This window comes from Cetorhinus maximus, chromosome 2 (assembly GCF_964194155.1).
Source record: "Cetorhinus maximus chromosome 2, sCetMax3.hap1.1, whole genome shotgun sequence".
NCBI lineage: Eukaryota > Metazoa > Chordata > Chondrichthyes > Lamniformes > Cetorhinidae > Cetorhinus > Cetorhinus maximus.
The window spans coordinates 69,614,392-69,636,211 of NC_135880.1; the positions used below are offsets into that span (position 1 = coordinate 69,614,392).

The 21,820-nt window shown below is 40.6% G+C and overlaps 1 protein-coding gene across 1 annotated transcript in view; it reads left to right on the forward strand.

Annotated features, from left to right (window-relative positions):
* Positions 1 to 1,105: 1,105 nt before the first annotated feature.
* pam (peptidylglycine alpha-amidating monooxygenase) overlaps positions 1,106 to 21,820 on the forward strand; it is a 353,785-nt gene continuing 333,070 nt past the window's right edge. The window contains exon 1 of the mRNA XM_078565974.1: positions 1,106 to 1,140. The gene's annotated coding sequence lies outside the window, so the exon portion shown is untranslated. The remainder of the gene's footprint in view (positions 1,141 to 21,820) is intronic.

Genomic DNA, 21,820 nt, shown 5'->3' on the forward strand with positions numbered 1-21,820 from the left:
TCAGGCTTATAGTACAGTAGAAAACCAAGCTGAATATAGACAGTACACAGGATTGAACAAGAAAATAAGGGGGGCAAAGAAGGCATATGAGAATAAAATTAGCAGGTAACAAAAAGGAAATCTGAAACTCTTTTATAAATGTATAAATAATAAAAGGATGAGCAAAGGAAGGCTGAGGCGGATAGTAACAGACTGCAAGCCCTCATAGCCTGAGAAATAGGCAGGTGTATGGCAGGTGTAATTTAACTCAGGGAAATGAGAAATTATGCACTTTGGAGGAAGAATGAGAAACAACTGGAACAAAATCGTACAATTTTAAAGGGGGTGCAGGAAGAGAGAGACCTGGAGATATACACATACAAATCTTTGAAGATGACACATTAAGTTGAGCCGCTGTTAAAAAACATCCCAGATCCTTGATTTTATTAAGAGTATAGGAGTTTTTTTGCAAAAATATACTTTATTCATAAAATATCTTCAACATTTCAAACCATTTCAAAATCACCATCACAAAAATACAATCAGGTTCAACTTTTACAACGTGTATCACGAAATGCATCAATACAATAAATGAATATTACAATCATTTACAGACATTCATTTTGAGCTGTACAGCCCGAGGGGATTTAAACAGTTCCCAGTCCCTTGGTGCACTGTGGCAGAAAGGTCTTAGGTATAAAAACAAAGAAGTTATGTTAAACATTTATAAATCACTAGTAGAGTCCCAGATGGGGTGTTGTGTCTAACTCAGGACACCACGTTTAGGAAAGGTGTCAAGGCCTCCGAGAGTGTACAGAAAAGCTTTTACTCGAATGGCACCAGTGGATGTCTTACTTCCGTTTTGTGGAGAGCCGGTGTTGTTCTCCTTAGAGCAAAGACGGTAAAGGGCGGATTTAATTTAATACCCAAATTATTCAACACACCCCTTGTTTGTGCCGCACTTATGCCACATTATCCATTGAGTTGCAGCAGGAGAGCCAATGAAGTGCCCAGTTTCCCTGCTGGCTCACAAACTAGGAATCCAATGACGTCAGGAACGGCCCACGCCCACACCCTACGTTACCCGTCGCCCGCCTCCTCCCGCCAAGCCCCGCCCCGTTGGGCAGCTCGGCGGCACGAGACGGGAGCGGCGGCGCGAGGGTGAGAACAATCTGACGGGAAACTGTTATCGGTAGTTAGAGCCGGAGCGTCACTCGGTCTTGTGGCACGGCCGGTGGTCTTGGGGGGGATCGGGTGTGAGGGGCCCCAGGGACGGCAGTTTGACTGATTGAGAGATCGGGGAGAAATGGCCTTTATTTACTTTATCGATTTCAACTTCCCTGGAGAAGTCCGCAGGCAGATTGGAGACTAAAACTTAAACAAGTTGAGAGAGGACTAGGAAAGAGAAATGGGAATATCAAAGGGGGAGGGGGGGGGGGGGTGGTGAGGAGGATGGAGGAGGGGGAGAAAGAGGAGGGGGTAGGAAGGGTTAGGTCGGGCGGGGGTTGAAGAGGACCCAGGGAGATGGTAGAGGAATTGGGGAAGGCAGTGAGAAGGGATTGAGGGAGGAGCTGGGGACCGGGGGACAGGGCGGTGGGGACAAGGAGGGGGAGGGGTGATGGGACGAGGAGGGGTGACAGGGAGGGGTGATGGGTGACGGGGAGGGGTGATGGGGGTGTGGAGTCCTGGGAAGTTGGGATGGGGGTCCCGGGGAAAGCTGTGAGGTGAGGGAGCAGAAGGGTCCTGGGGAGGAGCTGCTGTTGGCGGAGGGAGCCATTGAGGGGAGCTGTGGAGCGAGGGTGGACAGGATGGGGAGAGGGGTCTGGAGTGTGGTGGTTGATGGGGAGGGAGGTGGGGGGGGGTTGTGAGGAGGACAGGTGTGAGAAGGACAGGGAGGGGGTAAGGTGGTGAGGAGTACATGGGGAGTGGCTGTGGAGGGGGCAAGGAAAGGGAGTGAAGAGGCGAGGAAGGGTTGATGGGAGGAGGAAGTTGAGAGATGGAACCAAGGTGTAAAAGAGAGAAAGGAGATTGAGGAGTTGTGGAGTGGCAGAGGTGGATGAAAAAAGGATTGGGAAAGTAGGGGATGAGGAGGACGAGAAAGGAAAGGGTGGAGGAGGATAGGATCAAGAGGGGCAGAGTGGTTTGAAGGGTAAGGTGTCGTAGGGAAGGAGAAAGGGTAGAGAGGGCAGAGGAGGAGACACAGTGGGACTGAGGAATATGAGGGAGAGAGAGGGCATGATGGGCGAAGGCAAGTGAGAGGGGTTGAAGGAGAGGGGGTGTAGGAGGGATGAGGACAAAGCAGGTATGAGGGAGGGAAGTAGCAGGAGATGTTGAAATGTTATGAGTAGGACGGGGAGCAGATGTAGGGTGGGAGGATGGATTAGAGAAAGAGGAGATGGGAGGGAAACTGATGAGTTGGAGAAAGAAAGGAGGGAAGGGGGATGAGGTGACTGGAGAAAATTGAGGGGGGGAGGAATTGAGAGGGAGGAAAGAGTTGAAAGGGAGAACGGAGATGATGGTTTGAGCGAGGGAGAGGGGAATGAAATGAAAGGGAGGAGACAGCAGTTGAGGGGGGGAAAGAAAGGAGATGAGGGATAAAGGGTGGAAGGCGAGAGGGAAGAGATCAGGAAGAGAGGAACTGAATAGGGTGAAAGGGATGTGGAAAGGAGAAGTATAACTGAAGAGGCCAGAGATGGAGGGAACAAGACATATGGAGGCAAAGGAAAGAGATGAAGAGAGAATGAGAGGAAGGCTGGGTAAGGATGAAGGGAGCAGAGAGAATGGTGTTGGTTGCTTCAATCTTCAAGAGGCTAGTGGATTGTGAAAACACGAGAGAGTATACTTTTATATAAGTACATACAGTAAAATAAACCTGAAAATGTATTTTTATTTCATTTGACTTAAAAATCTGGAGTTTAAATTTGTTTATTTGGCATCTTTTTGAGTAAGTAACACTGATCAAGGAAATGCACTGATTGTTATTTAACATAGATTTTGATATTGCACAGGTTGAGGCTTTGCCTCTTATGTTCTTCTCCGGTCCTTTTTCTCAGGCATGATGTGTAATTATGTATTTTATTCAGTCTGGGGCAGTAGAAATGTGAAACAGTTTTGTTGTTCGGAGTAAACTATATTTTTAGAAAAGGCAACTGTTAACGAATCTCCTTTCCTCATCCAACTTTCTGTGCTACTGTTTGCATATTTCTTTTGATGAGCTTTAGATGTTCAAATCCTACAAATTTGTATTAGTGTCCTAGTCTGTGTGCTTGAGTTTTTTTTTGTTCATTCTCGAGTCTTTAAAAAGCCAAGTTTATTATTAAATGCAGCTACTTCAGTACTATACTGTTGAATTTGTGTTCTTGCTGTTGCAAAACAGAATACAAAAGTGGGGAACGATTCTCTCGTTCTGTCTCAAATCGTTGTAGGTTTAAGAACCTCAATCTAGCATTTTTACCTTTTAAGAATCAAAACCTAATTTTAAAAACATGTCATGGAAAAGAAATTTATATTTCTGAATAGTTTCACATAAAAACTGATAGGGACAACAGCATAGTGGCTATGTTACTGGAATAGTAGTACAGAGGCAAGGACAAATGAACAGGAGACATGAGCTCCAATCCCATCTTGCCAGTATGGGAATTTGAATTCAATTAGTTCTACAAAATCAGAAGTAAAATATCAGTAATGGTGTCCATGAAACTAGTGGATTGCTTTCTTACTTGATCAGGCCTTTATGTAATTCCAGACCTGCAACAGTGTTGACTTTAACTGTCCTCTGAAATGGCTGAGCAAGCCGGTCCGTTGTATTCACAACGGTGGCTCACTACCGCCTTTCAAGGGCAATTGGGGATAGGCAATGAATGCTGGCTTTACCAGAAATGGCAACATCCCATGAATGAATAAAAAGAAAATGACGGACAGGAAAAGACCAATAAGTCCATCTAGCCTGTCCCATATACTTTTGATATTACTTCACAATATTGATACTTATACTGGAGCTAAATAATCTCCTGGGAGAAGTGAGAAACCAGATTTTTTTTTAAAAAGGCTAATTAATGGGGAGGAAAAAAGCTGGAAAATTCCTCTCCCATTCTTTACACGATCATAACTTGTCCAGGAGATCACATTGATCCTTACTTATATATAGAGTATCTACTTCTTGTACAAGGTGATCTTTGTCCCAGGCAGAAACATCCCCTTTTTGATGGAATTACAGCAAATTAACATTCATCTCATGAACTGGCAACCTGTTCCTCAAATCCACTATTCCCCAGGAAAAGAATGAATGTTGAACTTGTATTTTAAAATATATTGTAACACATTGGAAGTGCATAAAGCTGTTAACTATTGCATTCTAATTTGGACTTGAAGGCTTTTCATTATGAGGACAAGAAATGAAGTGGGCAGAGGAAAACTGCTCTGCATGCCAAAATAATAATGTTTCAATTGTGGTCTTAGGCAAGCATTAATTTGAGAAGACAGCAACTGTCCTAAGTATATATTTCATGGAAATACCAGCTTTATTTGCATTTCTCAGAGCGTTAGAATTTGCTTCCTTCTAGAATGGCTTACTAGGTAAAGTAATGTTTAAAGAACACATCGACATAAATATGAGACTTTGTGACCATGTCAATCCTGCATCAGTTTGAGATTGCTTCGGGTAGTTCTGATTAATTGTGTGGGCTTATGAAATTCCTCAATTTTGGATGCTGTTCTCACTCCACTGAAAAGAGTCATATGTGGTTATAGGCTCTGAGGATGCATGTGCATCAGTATATCTTTTATGTGCTGTACAGTGTCCATGTTTACAGCATATGAATTATGTGCAGCCTGTAGATTCTTTCCAGCGGTAGGTGTTGCCTGGCAACAAGACATACTATTGCTTCAGGAACTGAGTGCAGATCAATGTCTGAGCTTAGAGTGGCTTGTGACATCACTGTCACTCCTAATCTAGTAATTTTTGATGTAACACAGTGACATACCATACAGTGGTTCATGCCTGGATATCCATATTTTCATTCTTTTTACCTTTTTTCTTTTGAAGCTGAAATTTGGGTATATCTGCTATAACTTATTAGTGAAGTTAGCACCTTAAATTGATTTTTATACGGTAGTTTTGCTTTCTTAAATCTTAATAAAAAGCTTACTTGTTATTTCTTGGTTAGAGTATATTATCCAAAGTGGGCAGGAAGCCAAATGAAAAAAAATTTGGGAGTAAGTGAAAAATGTGTCTTTATTGAACATATAAAGATACTGCAAGCTGTTGCTTAGTAGTTCGGCTTTTCTGTTGATTACACAGAAGTAATCTTCTGGTGATTACTGTAGGCCATATCTAAATATAGGGAGATGTTGTGAAAATTGTTTTTGTATTCATTGCTCACCTTGCATGGTATACTGCAGAGCAGCAGTTTCAACTTTTTGCATAAATATTACCAGTCACCCTAATGGGAAAGAAGTCACTCTCATGACTATTTCACTGTATACTACAGCTTTAATGTCAATTCAAAAGCCACATTGAAACAAAACATGTATGCCTGATCTAACTCCTCTACTAACTTTCTATTCAAACAAAAATATTTTGAAATAAACACCACTGGAAATTATCTAAAGTTAGCTTCAACCTTTTTTAACCTCAACCTTTTTTTAAAAAAGTGGCATTAAAGGCTGGGCCGTAACATCTGAGCTCCAAGGTGTTGTATTGGGGGTGGGTACCCCAAAGATGCACTGGGAATCCCCTTCAGAGGTTCACGGGTAAGGTTTGCATGGCAATTGTCCGGAAGTGCAAACTTCACCTGGGCAATTATCCTGCACTGGGATCCATCCAAAAATGAGATTTAAATTGCAAACTTCAGGTGGTTCTGCCTGGGTTACACCAGTAGTTATCCAGAAAAAGTTAGAAGAATTAAAACCTCTTCTAAATTCTGGGTAACTATTGTACAGACCACAGGACTCCCCACAAACCCCACCCCGAATCTTCAGGGGACTCTCTCCACACCCCCCGAATCCTCAGGGAACTCCCCTCCCCCTCCAATGGGACTCACCCCAGGGGTCTCACTCCAACCCCCAACAAACCCCCCCTCCCCACGGGATACCCTCCACCACCAAGGGAGTACATCCACTGATAGGAACTTCCTGACATCACTCCCCACCCCACCCCACACACTGCCAGGCTCTATGCCCACATCCCTTTGGCCCAGGCCTGACTCTCTTATCTTTCCTCCAGGCCTGATCGCCCCCATACTCCAAGGCTCTACCCATTCTAACACCTTTCCTCTGCAAGTTTATCGATGTCCTCTTTTAATTTGTCGCAGTCCTCCTCAGTACTGGCTATCTGCCACAAATTTAGAAATAGTGTTTTTTGTTGCAAAGTCCAAAATTTTTTTGCAAATTGTGAATAGCACTGGTCCCAGCACTGATCCTTGTGGAACACCCACTTTCTGCATTTGCCTTGAAGCCAGCCAGCAATCTGTTCTGCCACTTGCCTCTGACTCTCTGATCTTATTCATTAATCTATTAAGGGGCATCTTACTGAAGGCCCTTTTGAAAATCTAGGTGAATTATATCTACTGCTTTCTCTGTTACCTTCTCAAAAAGTTCAATAAGTTTGGGCAAGTAAGATTTTCGCTTTTGATCTTCCCCATGCTGACTATTCATTATTATATTTTTTGTTTCTAAATGTTCTTCTATTCCCTGCTTTTGTAGGATTCCATTATTTTTCTTATCAATGACATTAAGCTGACTGGTCTTTAATTCCCTGGATATGTTCTGCCCCCACCCTTCTTAAATAAAGAAATTGCATTAGATATCTGCCAGTCCTCTGACAGTACACCATTTTTAACAGATGATTAAATATGTACTATTTCCTCTGCTGTCTCGTCCCCAGATTTTTTTTAAACATGTGGATGCAAGTGATCCAGACCAGGGGCTTTATTCTCTTTGAATTTGTTTAGTTTACTCAATACATCCCTTTTTATTTTAAATGGCACTTATTTCTCATCATGCAATACCTTGTCAACTGTTTTATATCACCGGTAAATACCGAAGTAAAATAATTTCTTATTTCTGCCATCTCACTATTGGTTTCCCGTGCAGTTATTCTGTCTGTCATCTTTTTTATTTCTGTATCAGGCAAATATTTTACTATTTTATGTTTCTTGATAATTTAATTTCACAGTTGCTCTTTGCCTTTCTATTTTTCCTTAACTTTTCTCTGAATCTCTTCATAGTTTCTCATCATGCACTGCTCTGCCGTCTATGTACTTAGGACAGGATTTTCCAGTCCCGCCAGCATTGGGCAATGTTGCAGGCGGGATCTGTCCCATCCGTGACAATGCCTGCCACTGACGGGGCCGGAAAATTCCAGCCTTAATTTGGGCTTGCAAAAGAGGTATACATTGTTCTTTTATCTCTTTATTCACCCATGGAGCCCCACAAGTGCTTAGTGTGTTCTTTCCTTTTAGTAAAATATATTTTTCCTGCATTCTGAACACCATTTTAACTATTTCTGATTGTTGTTCAATATCATTGTTTGTCTGTTATATTCTACCAAGTTTATTCTCAGCCTCTCAAATTCAGTTTTTCTTCAAACTATTAACCTGATTTTCATCATATTTGTGTCGTTTTCTACCATCATCCTAGAGTGTATTGTATTGTTGTCATTATTGCCTAGACTTCCTCTACTTTTACCTCTCTTACCTGCTCTGGTTCATTTCCCATTACTACATCCAATAGTGAATCTTCATTTGGGCCTTTTACATATTTTACATATTACAAATATCTTACATATTTTTACACATACATATTAGAAAGGAGTCCTGTATGCATTGTAGAAACGCCATTCCCTTATCCCCATTAAGCTACCTTTTCTGTCAAATTAATGTCAGCGTAGTTGAAATCCTCCATGATCGTTATTCTGTGTTTTTTACCCCATTTCCTAGGTTGTCTGCATAGCATGCCCAGGTCAAAATTTATTCCTCAACCAACACCACTTTGAAAACAGATTATCTAGTCTGATATTTCATTGCTGTTTGTGGGGACCTTGCTCTGTGCAAATTAGTTGCTGCATTTCTCTACATTATAACAATGACTACATTTAAGCTATGAAAAGCAAAATATTGTGGTTGCTTGAAATCTGAAATGTAAACAGAAAATGCTGGAAATGGACAACAGGTCAGGCAGCATCTGTGGTGGATTAACAGTTCTGATGACCTTTCATCATGTCTGATTCTGACCGGCTGAGTGTTTTCAACATTTTCTACATTTAAGGGAATATTGTTCTAATAATTTAATGCATGCAGGAATTTGTTAAGAATGCTTTCTTCCCATTAAAAATTCTACTTCCGTCCACAGTGTTCCAGTTTATTTTTCCATTGCAGGGGTGAACCTGCTCTGATGCAAGATGGAGCCACAAGGGAGCTTTCCTTGTTTTGAAAAGAAATCCAATGTTGAAATGTTAGCTTTAAAATGTAATTTAATTTTTATACCTGCTCATGCTGTGATTTCTTACGGGCTTGTGATGCTATGTCTTTGCTGAATTATCAGACTGCTTGTCCAACATCCAGTATTGGATGAGCAGAAGTTTCCTCCCAATTAAATTTGGTCCCTGCTACAAACTCTGTTTCTATTTTCTGAGCCTATCTCTACCTGGAAAGTGTCTGACACTGAACCTTGGTGTCATACCTGAGTCCAAGATGAGCTTCTAACCATTATATCTGCATCATCACTGAGACCACCTATTTCCACCTTTAGCATTACCCGATTCTACCCCGCCTCAGCTCATCTGTCGCTCAAACCCTCATCCATGCCCTTGTTAACTTTAGACTACTCCAAAGTGCTCTTGCTCCTGGTTGGTCTTCGCATTCTACCCTATGAAAACCTGATCATCCAAAACTCTGCCACCCATGCCCTAACTTGCACCAGGTCCAGTTCACCCATCACCACTGTGCTCACTAAGCTAGATTTCCTCTCACTCAAGCAGTGCTTCAGTTCTCAAATTCTCATTCTTGTTTGCAAATCTCTCCATGGTCTTACGTCTCCCTGTTTCTCTAAACTCCTCCAGCCACACAACCTTCCAAGGCACTCATCTAATGATGGCCTCTTGAGCATCCCTGATTTTAATCGCTGCATCGTTGGTGTCCTCCTTTAGAACGCTTCTTCAAATCTACCTCTTTGACCAAGCTTTTGACCAAAAATCTCTATGTGGCTTGTGTTAAATTTTGCTTTGTGATGCTCTTGTAAAGCACCTTGGGACAGTTTATTAAATTGAAGGTGCCATATAAATTCAAATTGTTGTATACCATGTCATTTAGAATAACACAACCTGAGTTTAGAGGAGCTGAAAGGAAATGTGGCTTAATTTTAAACTCTCTTGCAATATACCCTTGTGTATTTCCAAAATGGGAGGGTACATATGTTAACGAGTTGTCAATCTCTCCACCTTCTGCTTATGGATAACTATGTAAATAAATCAGAACATGGCTAAATTTAATCTTGCAATATTTGCAGGCTTGCTTAAGTCCTGATGACCTAAGTGTTCTAATGTTGAAAATAAACATTGAGCATTGTTCATGGATATTTTCTGAGCTAAAGGTTACATATTAAATATCGATAAAACAATTAATGTTTTGCACTCTCCAATGTTTTAAAGGCTTTAATAATGAATGTAACCCAATGTACACTCGCCTTAATGCCAAACAAATACAACCATGCTCTGATGTTTATATAATGCAGTGTGTTTCTAAATGTTGAGAACTTAAATATTGTTTACTCAAGTTCTTGTTTAGTCGAGTTCTCTGGACAGATGTTTTCTTTCTACAAGTGGTGTATATTACAATTTTAATTAATTGGCTTGATCCATAACACAAATTACTGATCACTGTGCTGAGGCTGTCCAGGAAGGGATCCTTAATAATCAGAAAGTGACCAGAGAGTGATCATGATCAAGTTATTCAAACCTTTTGATGTTTTTGATGGATGACTCCAGAATGTGGTAACTTTATGCCGAAAACTAACTCGCATACAATTGCAAATTAGTCTGAGGCATAGAAGGCTTCCTCTATCTGTCTTAATTTATTCTTGTTAAACCGTACCCCCGTGAAGTTTTTCCTGCTTTGACCAATGGAAATGTTTGTGTATTGTTACTCACGTTATTGGGGAAACTGTCACCACAGTGACTGCAGTGGTTCAAGAATAGGCCCAACACCACCTGTGGACAAAGAAATTGGCAATAAATGCATCTGTGCACATGAAGGACATATCACAAAGAAAATAAAAAATGTTGAGAAACGCAACATTCATTCATGAAGATATTAAATATTAGCCTTGGCTCGCTAGTTCTTTTGCTTCTGATTCAGAAGGTTGTGGGTTCAAACCCCATTCCGGAGACCTGAGCATGTAACCTAGGTTGACAACAGTGTAGTGCTGAGGGAGTGCTGCACTGACTGAGGTGCCACCTTTTGAACGATATGTTAAATTGAGGCCCTGTCTATTCTCTCAAGTTGTAAAAGATCCAGTAATGGTAGATTTTGTGGCTCAATGGGTTAGCACGTTTGGCTATGGAGTGAAAAGTTGGCGTTTCAGTCCCTTGCAAGGATGAGACTTGGGGTGACAATGGTATAGTGGTAAAGTCAATGGATGACTAATCCAGAAGCCCAGGCTAATGCCATAGTGGCAGGTGGAATTTAAATTGGGTTTAATTTGAATTTAAATATCTGGAATTGAAAGCTAGTCTCAATAATTGTGACCTTGCAACAGCAGGGCTGGGACCAATATCCTTGCTGGGAGATTTGCTAGTGCTGCTGTGGAGGGTTTAAAGTAGCTTGTCAGAGGTATGGGAACCTGCAAGGGAATTCGGATAGGAGAGAAACAAAGCTGATAATGGTTGGAAGAAAAGTAATGAGTGAAACTGGAAGGCAGTGGAAACAAAGGTCAGCATCAAATAGGATCAAATAACAGAAAACTGTTAAAAATGCAAAAGTAAAGGCACTCTGTGAATTCTGCGTGTATTCAGATAACAAGGTAGATGAAATGATGGCACGAACAGGTGTGAATGGATATGATCTAATTGCCATTATGGAGAGGTAGTTGCAGGGAGTCCAAAGCTGGGAACTGAATATTCAACACTTTGGAAGGATAGGTAAATAGGAAAAGGAGGTGGGCTGGCGTTGTTAATAAAAAGAGGTCAGTGCATTAGTGAGAGAGGATCTTAGATTGGAAGATCACAATGTAGTATCAGTTTGGGGGGAGCTAAGAAGCAGCAAGGAGCAGCAAACATTGGTGGGATTTACTTAAAGGCCACCAAACAGTAATGCCAACGTAGGGCATGATATAAATCAGGAAATTAGAGGTTAATACAGTAATCATGGGGAACTTCAATCTACATATAGACTGAGAAAACCAAATGAGCACTAATGCCCTGGAGGATGAATTCCTGGAATGTATATGAGATGGTTTTCTAGAACTATGCCTGTCTTTTTATGGGGTATGTGGAACATTCCTTGTTCCAGTCCTACTCCGGCCCCCTCCCACAACTCTTTCTCCGGTACATCGATGATTACTTCGGTGCTGCTTCATGCTCTCGTCGGGACCTGGAAAAATTTATTAATTTTGTTTCCAATCTCCACCCCTCCATCATTTTCACATGGTCCATCTCTGAAACTTCTCTTCCCTTCCTTGACCTCTCTGTCTCAATTTCTGATGATATACTGTAAAAATGTCTATAGTTATGTAAAAAGGAAACTATTAGCAAAGACAAATGTGGGCACGTTACCAGCAGAGACAGGAGAATTTATAACGGGATAAGGAAATGGCTGAGAAACTTAAACAAATACTTTCTGTCTGTCTTCACAGAGGAAGATTCAAAAAACCTCCCAGAAATACTAGAGAACCAAGGGACTAGTGAAAATGAAGAACTGAAAGAAATGAGTATTAGTAAAAAAGTAGTAATGAAGAAATGAATGGGATTGAAAGTTGTTAAATCCTTTGGACTTTATGATTTACATCCCAGTGTGTTGAAAGAGGTGGCTGTAGAGATGTTTTGTGTTGGTGGTCATCTTCCAAAATTCCATAGATCCTGTAGATTGGAAGGTAGCAAGTGTAACCCCACTATTTAAGAAAGGAGGGAAAGAGAAAATGGGAAACTCTTAGTCTAGAAGTAGGAAAATGCTAGAATCTGTGAAATGATAATTGGACACTAAGTAATAATGGTGGGATTAGGCAGAGTCAACATAGATTAATGGAAGGGAAATCATGTTTGACAGACCTGTTCGGGTTTTTTGAGGATGTAACTGGCAGAATAAAGGGGGAACCAGTGGATGTTGGATTTTCAGAAGGCTTGCGATAAATTCTCATGAGGTTATTAAACAAAATTACAGTACATGGTTTAGGGGTAATATATTGGCATGGATTGAGAATTGGTTAATGGAGAGAAAACAGAGGGAGGAATAAATGGGCCATTCTCAGGTTGGCAGGCTGTGACTGGTGGTGTACTGCAAGGATCAGTGCTTGGGCCCATCTATTCTCAATCTATATCAATGATTTAGATGTGGGGACCAAATGTAATATTTCCAAGTTTGCTGATGACACAAAACTTAGATGGGAATGTGAGTTGTGAGGAGGATGCAAAAAGGCTTCAAGGGGATTTCGACAGGCTAAGTGAGTGGTAGATGGAATATAATGTGGAAAAATATGGTTATCCACTTTGGTAGGAAAAACAGAAATGCAGAGCGTTTCTTAAGTGCTGAGAGATCAGGAAGTGTTGATGTCTAAAGGGACTGGGTGTCCTTGTTCATGAGTCACTGAAAGCTATCATGCAGGTGCAGCAAACAAGGCGGAAAATAATATGTAGACCTTTTTTTTGCAAAAGGATTTGAGCACAGGCGTAAAGAAGTTTTGCTGCAATTGTATAGAGCCTTGGTGAGACTGCATCTGGAGTATTGCATACAGTTTTGGCCTCCTTACCTAAGGAAGGATATATTTACCACAGTGGGAGTGTAACAAAGGTTCACCAGACTAATTCCTGGGCTGGTAGGATTGTCCTATGAGGAGATATTGAGAAGACTGGGCTGTATTCTCTAAAGTTAAGAAGAATGAGAAATTATCTCATTGAAGTATACAAAATTCTCACAGGGCTTGACAGAGTAATTGTAGGATGAATGTTTCCCTTGGCTGGGGGTTTTACAACCAGGAGAGACAGTCTCAGAATAAAGGCTAGGCCATTTAGGACAGATGAGGAGAAATTTCTACACTCAGACGGTGATGAGCCTTTGGAATTCTCTCCCCGAGAGGTCTCTGGAGGCTCAAGCATTAAGTATGTTCAAGATAGAGATCCGATAGATGTGTAGATATTAAAGATATCAAGGGATATGGGGACAGTGAAGTAAAATGGTGTTGAGGTAGAAGATAGCTATGATCTAGTTGAATAGCAGAGCAGGCTCGAGGACCCAAAAGGCCTTCTCCTATTTCATATGTCCCTATGACGCTGAGCAGGAAGTTCTCCTGATTCAAAAACAGAAAATGCTGGAAAAACTCAGCAGGTCTCGCAGCATCTGTGGAGAGAGAAACAGAGTTAATGTTTCGAGTCTGTATGATGCACTAGCCAATATGCATCCTTCAATCAACATTGTAATACTCAATGTGGTTTATTGATTAGTACCATCAGTAACTTAGAGGAAATTGTACCTCAGTTAGTACCCCATCTGCCATTTTTGGCTGTGATATTGGTATTTTTGTTAAAGGCTTGATATATTCTGTTATGTCTATGTAAAAAAAATTGAAACCAGTTCTGTGAAAATCAGCTATGTTGGGCGTCACGTTTTGGGTTGAGCAGTGCTGCCTCCTTACAAGACAGGTTTATTGTAATTGAATGCAACCAAGTTATTAGTTGTAATTCCTATAGATGTTTGATACTGAGGAATAAATGGGAATGTACAGCTGCATCCATAACATTATTTTACTGACTCACTACACCAACTTTATCACTTCCTACACCAACTTTAGATTAGCAGTGTATTTCAATTTATTGATTAAATTCTCCTTAATGTATTATTTCTTTCAGCTTAATGTTAAAGCCTTTACCTTAGCTATATAGAGATAATTATGCGCTCTCTGAGTGTACTGAAGAAATAGCCTCTGACCTTTTTAATTCCAGAGTTGAGTATGCTGTCAAATTAAATCAATGTTTCTGTAGCATTTGGTTTTCCTTTCTGTCTCATTCTGTATAATTGTTTTTCATTTCTGGTTCATCAAATAATTTTTTTATTTTCCTATGTGCACATATTATCTCATTTACACTATATTTTTACTATACGTCTTACCTTGAGGATTTAATTGCTGAATTAATTTATTTTCGTAGTTTCTTGGCTCTTCACTACAATACATTGGGGGTAACTCTCAAAACTCACTGTCACTCTTCCTCTCTTGGAAGTAACTTGCTCCTTAAAACCAAAACACAGATTATATTTCTTGCACAGATCAGAAAAGAATTAAGACAATCATTTCTCCAAGACTGGAATATTTTCTTCAGCCTATGTATCTGATGCTGTCAAATCCAAGCAGTCAAGAATTGACCTCAAAATCTGAAAGGGAAGGGTCTCCTTATAAGGACTTACTGGCCTGGATCTTGCAGTCCCAATAGCGGTGAATACTGAGACACTTGCTGTTGTTGAGGGCTACAGTGGCATTGTACTTGCGGAGAGACCGCTTATGCTTGAATCTGGAAATTCTGGCGCACCTGTGTTATAACACAGCCGATGGCAAATGCTGAGTTGTTCAAATCCCAAAGGGAAACTTAAAACAATTGCCACAACTTATTTTGCAGTTTGTATAAATGTAGAGATGCGTGCCTTGAATTCAGTGTTAATAAGACCACCAAGTCTTATAGTTTTTACAAAACTAGATTAACATTTATTAATAAGAGAAATGATATATATGCATAGATCTACAAATTACCACTATGATAACCTCTCGATCCCCTAATCAATCTAACTCCCAGTTACACTTTCATTTAAGGCAACACTAAGGCATACAGATTTTAAAAGACCCAGGCAAAGAAACATGATACCCTGAACAAGTCAAATCCCAAGTGAGTTTTCTTAACTTTACTCCTTAGAAGACAGCAGCTTGAGGCATAGATGCTGAAGGCTTTTTCACATTTGTAAGAACTTAAAATGCCTTCCCTTACAAACAGTCTTCTCTCCTTTTATACATATCTGCCTCTTTGAACACAAATACTCATTGTTTCACTATGTCTCTGGACTTTATCTTCCTGACAATAAAAAACCTCTTATAGCACTAAGTTTTACCAGTAATCTTTGGGAAAAATAACACACTGTTTCCGAAGTTCAACTGGCTAGGTGACACATTTCACTCCCTCTTTTGAAAACAATCTAGTCTGGTTTATTTAAAAATGGTTTATTTAAAAATGCAAATGTTCCCTTGACCCCTATGTTTCTAAACTTCTCCATGTTTACCTAATTAACATTTCAAACCTAACCTCTCTTCTTAGATCAAAGCACGCAGACTAATTCAGTTAAGTCTCATACACACACGCAGACATACATGGATACATAGACACATCCCACTATTACTCTATTTTATAGTAAATTCCAATAACATTATGAGAATTATTATATCTTGCTGACCATCTGAAAGGGCTCTGAAGGAGTCCACACTGATGGTCCTAGGTTGGTGGAATGATGGGAGGGAGCTTCATTTCCTCATTATTGTCTGGAATGTAGCACTTGCCAATAATCTCACATGTTGAATGAGTGAATTAAATCACTGAAAAACAAAAGATAGAGCAGACTTTTTTAAAGTAGTAGAGAATTGAATGCAAATAAACTCTGCCTGCCCTGTTTCCACAGGGGACCCTCAGTTCCTCAGTCTGCTGCTTTTACTTTAGATGTGTCAGCATCACATACTAATATCCTTATTCCACCAACATTTACATGGGTAGTTCTAGCTAAACCAGGCATGACCTGCTGAGATGATAGTCCTGATAATGAAAACTCTTAAATAGAAAAAAATCTAAAGATTTCAACTGATGTGTGCAGCAGCGACTATTTCCTTTGGCAGATTGTTCCATTGTGGGTTTGTCCTTGGGAAGAAAGATACGCTATCTTAGACACTATCTTAGAAACAAATAGTCTTTGTAATTTGTGTGGATGTTTACCTCATATTTTGTCATTGCTGGAGGGCACCAGGTACTTGTTTCTGTCAATTCCCACCAGTCCATTCCATGTTTTAGAGAACATGGTCAGCCTATTTTACTCCCGGCTTTGCTATATTGATTCTCATTCCAAATCTTTGATCAAGGATGTAACACTGGTTATTTCCCATACTGATTTGTGCAGAATCATGCAGCGTGTCTTTGGATCACTTCAATCTTATTTATATATCTCACCATATATGGATCCCACACACAACTTGCATATTCCCAAGATTGGATGAACAAACGTTTGGTAAGCAATAACTGATATCTCCGTTGCAACACCTCAGAAATCCAAGAACCCTGTTTGCTTTGGATTTTATCTGTTGAATGTGGAATCCCCATTGAAGATTGTTTTTAAGATGAACTCCCAAGTATGATTGTGTATCTACTTGGAGAATTTGATTACGGAACTTAAAGCTATCTGTTGGTGGATCTTTTTTGTTAGCAATGCACACGATATAGATTTTATTTGTTTTGAATGTCATCTTCCATTGGTCCTACTATTTTTGTAATTCCAGAAGATCATCTTGCAGTGAATTGATATGATCTTGAGTTTTCCCTATGTGTAAACCACACAATCATCTGCAAATAGTCGCATCTTGTTTTTTTAACTTGTTGGGAAGGTCATTTATGTATGTCAAGAAGAGTAAAGATTCCAACAAATTTCTCTGGGGCATTCCGGAGAGGTGATCTCTAGGAGAGGATGATTCCCTATCATACACCTCTCTGTATTCTGTTGGTAAGGAAGAGCCAGATCGAATTCAATGATGTCCCCCAATTCCATAGTAGTGAAGTTTGGACAAGAGCTTTTCATGAGGAACTTTGATAAAGGCTTTTGAGAAATCTAGCATTGCCAAGGTGAGTAGTTTCATCTCCTTTGGGACTTGAAGCTAGGCTATCAACGATATGTAAAAACTGGGCCGTAACTTCCGAGCTCCTGAGCATGGGGAATCCCCTTTGGAAGTTCCCAGCTTTGCACAACAATTGCCCAGAAGTGCAAACTTCCCCTTTTAAATTGCAAACTTCAGATGGTTCTGACTGGGTTACATCAATAGTTACCCAGAAAAAGTTAAAAGGATTAAAACCACTTCGAACTTCTGGGTAACTATTGTACAGAACCAGGGAAGCCCTTGCCAAAGGTCATTCTCCACCCACCCGACCCCCCACTCCCAAGGGGCTACAACCCCTGACAGGAACTCCCAATCCATGGGATTTCCCCACCCCCACGGGGATTCTTCCACCCCCCGCAGTGCCCCGCCGGGCCCAACTCTCACCCCACCCCCCCCAAATGCCCAACCTGAACTCTGACCCCCACCCCATCACTGACCAATGCCCCCAGAACCAACCCGACCCAGCCTAACACCCCACCCTCACCCCTCAAAGCCTGACCTGACCTCCGCCTGCCCCCCCTCAGATCTCCAAATAATATCCACTTTCCTTAGATACTTACCCTGGTCTGTGAAGGACCTTTGAACTTCAGTGGATTTTTAAACTTACCTGGTTGACGGTAGCTAGTGCTGTGAAACAAATAGGCAGCTTGGCCTCCTTACCTTCAACTTGAGCTGCACTTTGATGCTGGGTCCTGCAGACGTGCTGCACTGCCGGGGTCTCGCCTGGCCTGAGTTGGAAGGTCACTGCTACTGTGCGTCAGTGGTGGAGGGAGTGAATGGTTTGTGGGTGGGATGCCAATCAAGCGCTTTGTCCTGGATGGTGTCGAGCTTATTGAATGTTGTGGGATTTGCACTCATCCAGGCAAGTGAGAGTATTCCCTCACATTCCTGACTTGTGCCTTGTAGATAGTGGACAGGCTGTGGGGAGTCAGGAGGTGGGTTGCTCGTCGCAGGATTCCTAGTATCTGACCTGCTCTTGTAGCCACAGTATTTATATGGCTAGTCCAATTCAGTTTCTGGTCAATGGTAACCCCCAGGATGTTGATATTTGGGGGATTCAGGAATGGTAATGCCATTGAATGTCAAGGTGTGATAGTTAGATTCTCCCTTGTTGGAGATGGTCATTGCCTGGGACTTGTGTGGCATGAATGTTACTTGCCACTTGTCAGCCCAAACCTTGCTGCAGGTGTTGCTGCATTTGCACATGGACTGCTTCAGTATCTGAGGATTTACGAATGGTGCAGAACATTGTGCAATCATCAGCGAACATCCCTATTTCTGACCTTATAATGGAAGGAAGGTCATTGATGAAGCAGCTGAAGATGGTTGGACCTAGGACACTACCCTGAGGAACTCCTGCAGTGATTTCCTGGAGCTGAGTGATGTTTCCTGTATACATGGGCACCCAGATCTCTCTGCTGCTCCTTTGTTCCTAGTTTCTCTTTCATTCCTAGTCTGCCTCCTACACCCCAACCAATTTCCAACCTATGTCACAAGATTGCCTTTAATTCTGTTGGCTTTCATTTTTACATGGAACCTTATCAAATGCCTTCTGGAAGTTCATATAGACAACAACAGCAGACATTCTCTTCTCTATCATGGTCGCAACTTCAAGAAATTAAATTTATCAGCTATGACTTGTCCTTCACAAATCCATGCTGACTATAATTAGCTCAAATTTGTCCCTGGTTAGTCATTCTGTTGGGGGTGGTGGGCAGGGGATGCCTTTAGTTCAGTTGGCCTAGTACGTAGTTCAAAGTAATACCAACAGTGCATGTTCAATTCCTGTTCTGGCTCATGTAGGCTTGGGACCTGCCTTGTTGCCTTGCCTCTGAGAGTGGAAGGCAATGAAAAATCATTGACAAAAAAAAATGCCAATAAAGCAGCTCAGGATGAAACATCAGCATACAATGAGCCAAGGATCTGTCTTCGAGTGGAACAAATGAGTCATTCAGTCCCAAATTACGGTTTCTGATATCCTCCCCAAATTGTTAGATTGACAGGTTTGTCGTTATCTGGTTTCTCTCTCCCAATCTTAAATGTTTGCAGTTTTCCAATACAGTGGCACAATTCCTCAATCAACAGAGCTCATCTACTTTTCATGCCGTGTGCTGGAAACCACCAGGTCTGGAGATTTGTATATTTCGTGTCTTATTTTTTGGGTTGCTGTTTTTTTAACACCTGTCCAGCACGTTCTTTCTCTTGACATTTTTAGTTCCCATTGTACCACAGGTATTTTGTTGTCTTCCTATATTGTGAAAACGGATGCAAAGTACTGATTTAAAAAGCTTGCCATATCCTTATAGTTGATCACCAGCATCTATCTTTGGTGCGCTCACGTTTTTCTTGGCCACTTCCTTTCTCTTAGTGTATCTATAAAAACTTTTACTGTTAGCCTTGATAGCCCTTGAAAGCTTTTTTTTTGTTTTCCTTTTCACAGTTCTTAAGGCTATTTTTATATTAGTTTTTTTTAGCTCTCCCAGTTTGCTGTCATCTAGATATAAAAATTCCTGTGGTACTTTTCAAAGAGTATGCTCAGTGTCCTGGTGAACATTTATGCCTAATCCACTATCCCTAAAACTGATTAACAGGGCCTTTTCCTGTGTGAATTGGCTTGCTACGTTTGCCTGACAGAAGGGCAAGCAAGTACACTTCAGAAAAATAATTCACTGACTGTGAATCATATTGAGATATTTGAAAGATGAAGTATTAATGTTTTTTCCCTACTTTAGTGACTGTTTTATCCTATTTTGGGTATATATCAACCAAAGCTAGAAAATTCCACCTGGTAGCTAGTGTATGATTGCTAATTTCAGCACTTTGACCTGAATAGCAAAGCAATTTTCACAAGTTTCTTTGTAACAGCAGAGTATTTATTCTTTTATAAGTTATCCGGTAATGTTTCTTTCTCTGCTTTTTTCTTCCTATGTTAATTGGAACTTTTCTCATTCCATGCAATAGCCCTTGATTGACAAGAGGTGATGCATTACATAAACACGTAGATTGCCTTTAAGACAGTAAAAAAAGAGTTTATTTTTATATAGCCTAGTGAATAGAGCAATTGATTAAATCACATCATTATTTGATAACTTGGCAGAGAATGCTTGTTGGAGGCAACTATGATTTTCGATGCTATTTAAATGTGACACTTTTGAATATATTAAATATGTAATAAATTAATTCCAATATCAGAAAATTGTTTATGGAAGTTCAGAAATAACTGCACGATTGTCCTTGCAGTGCACTCGATTCCATGTAAGTCAATAGACCAACACTTTTTCTAGTTAACCAAATCTTCATTTCTGCTTTGTTATCTCTCTCTAGCTTTACGAATCTTCTTACCATCCTGTCGGCACTACTGTTTGATGTCCATTTTTGATTATGTGAAATGCACTGGGATTATAGAGAATTTGCAAACTCACCGTTTGGCCCAACTGGTCTGTTGAGCATTGTCCACAAAATTAGTTGACTTAAACCTTCATGCCTGCCCTGTTTACATATGCTTTTGTTCCCATTTATTTTAGTTGCCTATCTAACCCATACTTAGACATGGCCTTTGTTTTAAATGACTCATTCTAGGGATGCAATCCGCAGCCTCGTAACTCTATGTAAAAATGGTTTCTCCCCTCTGTCCTACATCACTTACATTTCATCTTGTATCTATGTGCCTTCTAGGCACCTCAATTACTGGAGACAGCTTCTGTCCACTCTCCAGCTATTTCTTCAAAATTTTAAACACGACCAAATTACCACATAATCTTCTCTGTTTTAAAGAAAACAGACCCAATTTTTCTAGGTATTTCTTCACATTTGTACATATTCATGCTAGGCAACCTCGTGGTTAATGACTTTGTTCTACCCTTTTCATTGTCTGAATATTCTTCCTTTGATATGCATTCCAAAATGACACATACTGCTCCTAATATGGCCCTATTAAGCTTTTAAAGATTGTCACCATCATATATATATGTATCTTAATTTTTGTACTCTATATATCTTGCCATAATCTATCTTTTTTAAACAGTCTTATCCACTTGGATTGCTACTTTTAATATCTTACGAATTTCTCTTCATTCTTGCATATCATAAGATTATAAGAAATAGGAGCGGGAGTAGGCCATTCAGCCCAGCAAACCTGCTCCAGCATTCAGTAAGACCACAGCTGAGCTGATTGTGGACTTAACTTCACTTTCCTGCCTATCCCTCATAACCCATGACTCCCTTGTCAATCAAAAATCTGTCTGTCTCAACCTTGACCATATTCAATGACTCGGCCTCCATTGCTGTCTGGAAAAGAGAATTGAGAATTCCAAACACGATCCTCTCAGAGAAGAAATTCCTCCTCATCTCCATCTTAAATGGGGGACCTCTTATGTGTAAACTGCCCCCTTGTTCTAGAATTTCCCATGAGGAAACATCCTCTCAGCATCTACCATGTCAAGTCCCCTCAGAATCTTATGTTTCAACAAGATTACCTCTCATTTTTCTAAATTCCGATAAGTATAGGTTCAACATTCCCACATAAGACAACTCATTCATCTCAGAAATCAACCTAGTGAACATTCTCTGAAGTGTGTCTAATGCCAGTACTTCCCCCCCCCCCCCCGCCCCTTAATTAAGGAGACTAGAACTCTACACAATACTCCAGATGCAGTCTCACCAATGCCCTGTAGAGTTGTAGCAAGACTTCCTTATTTTTATACTCCATCCCCCTTGCAACAAAGGCCAACATTCCATTTGCCTT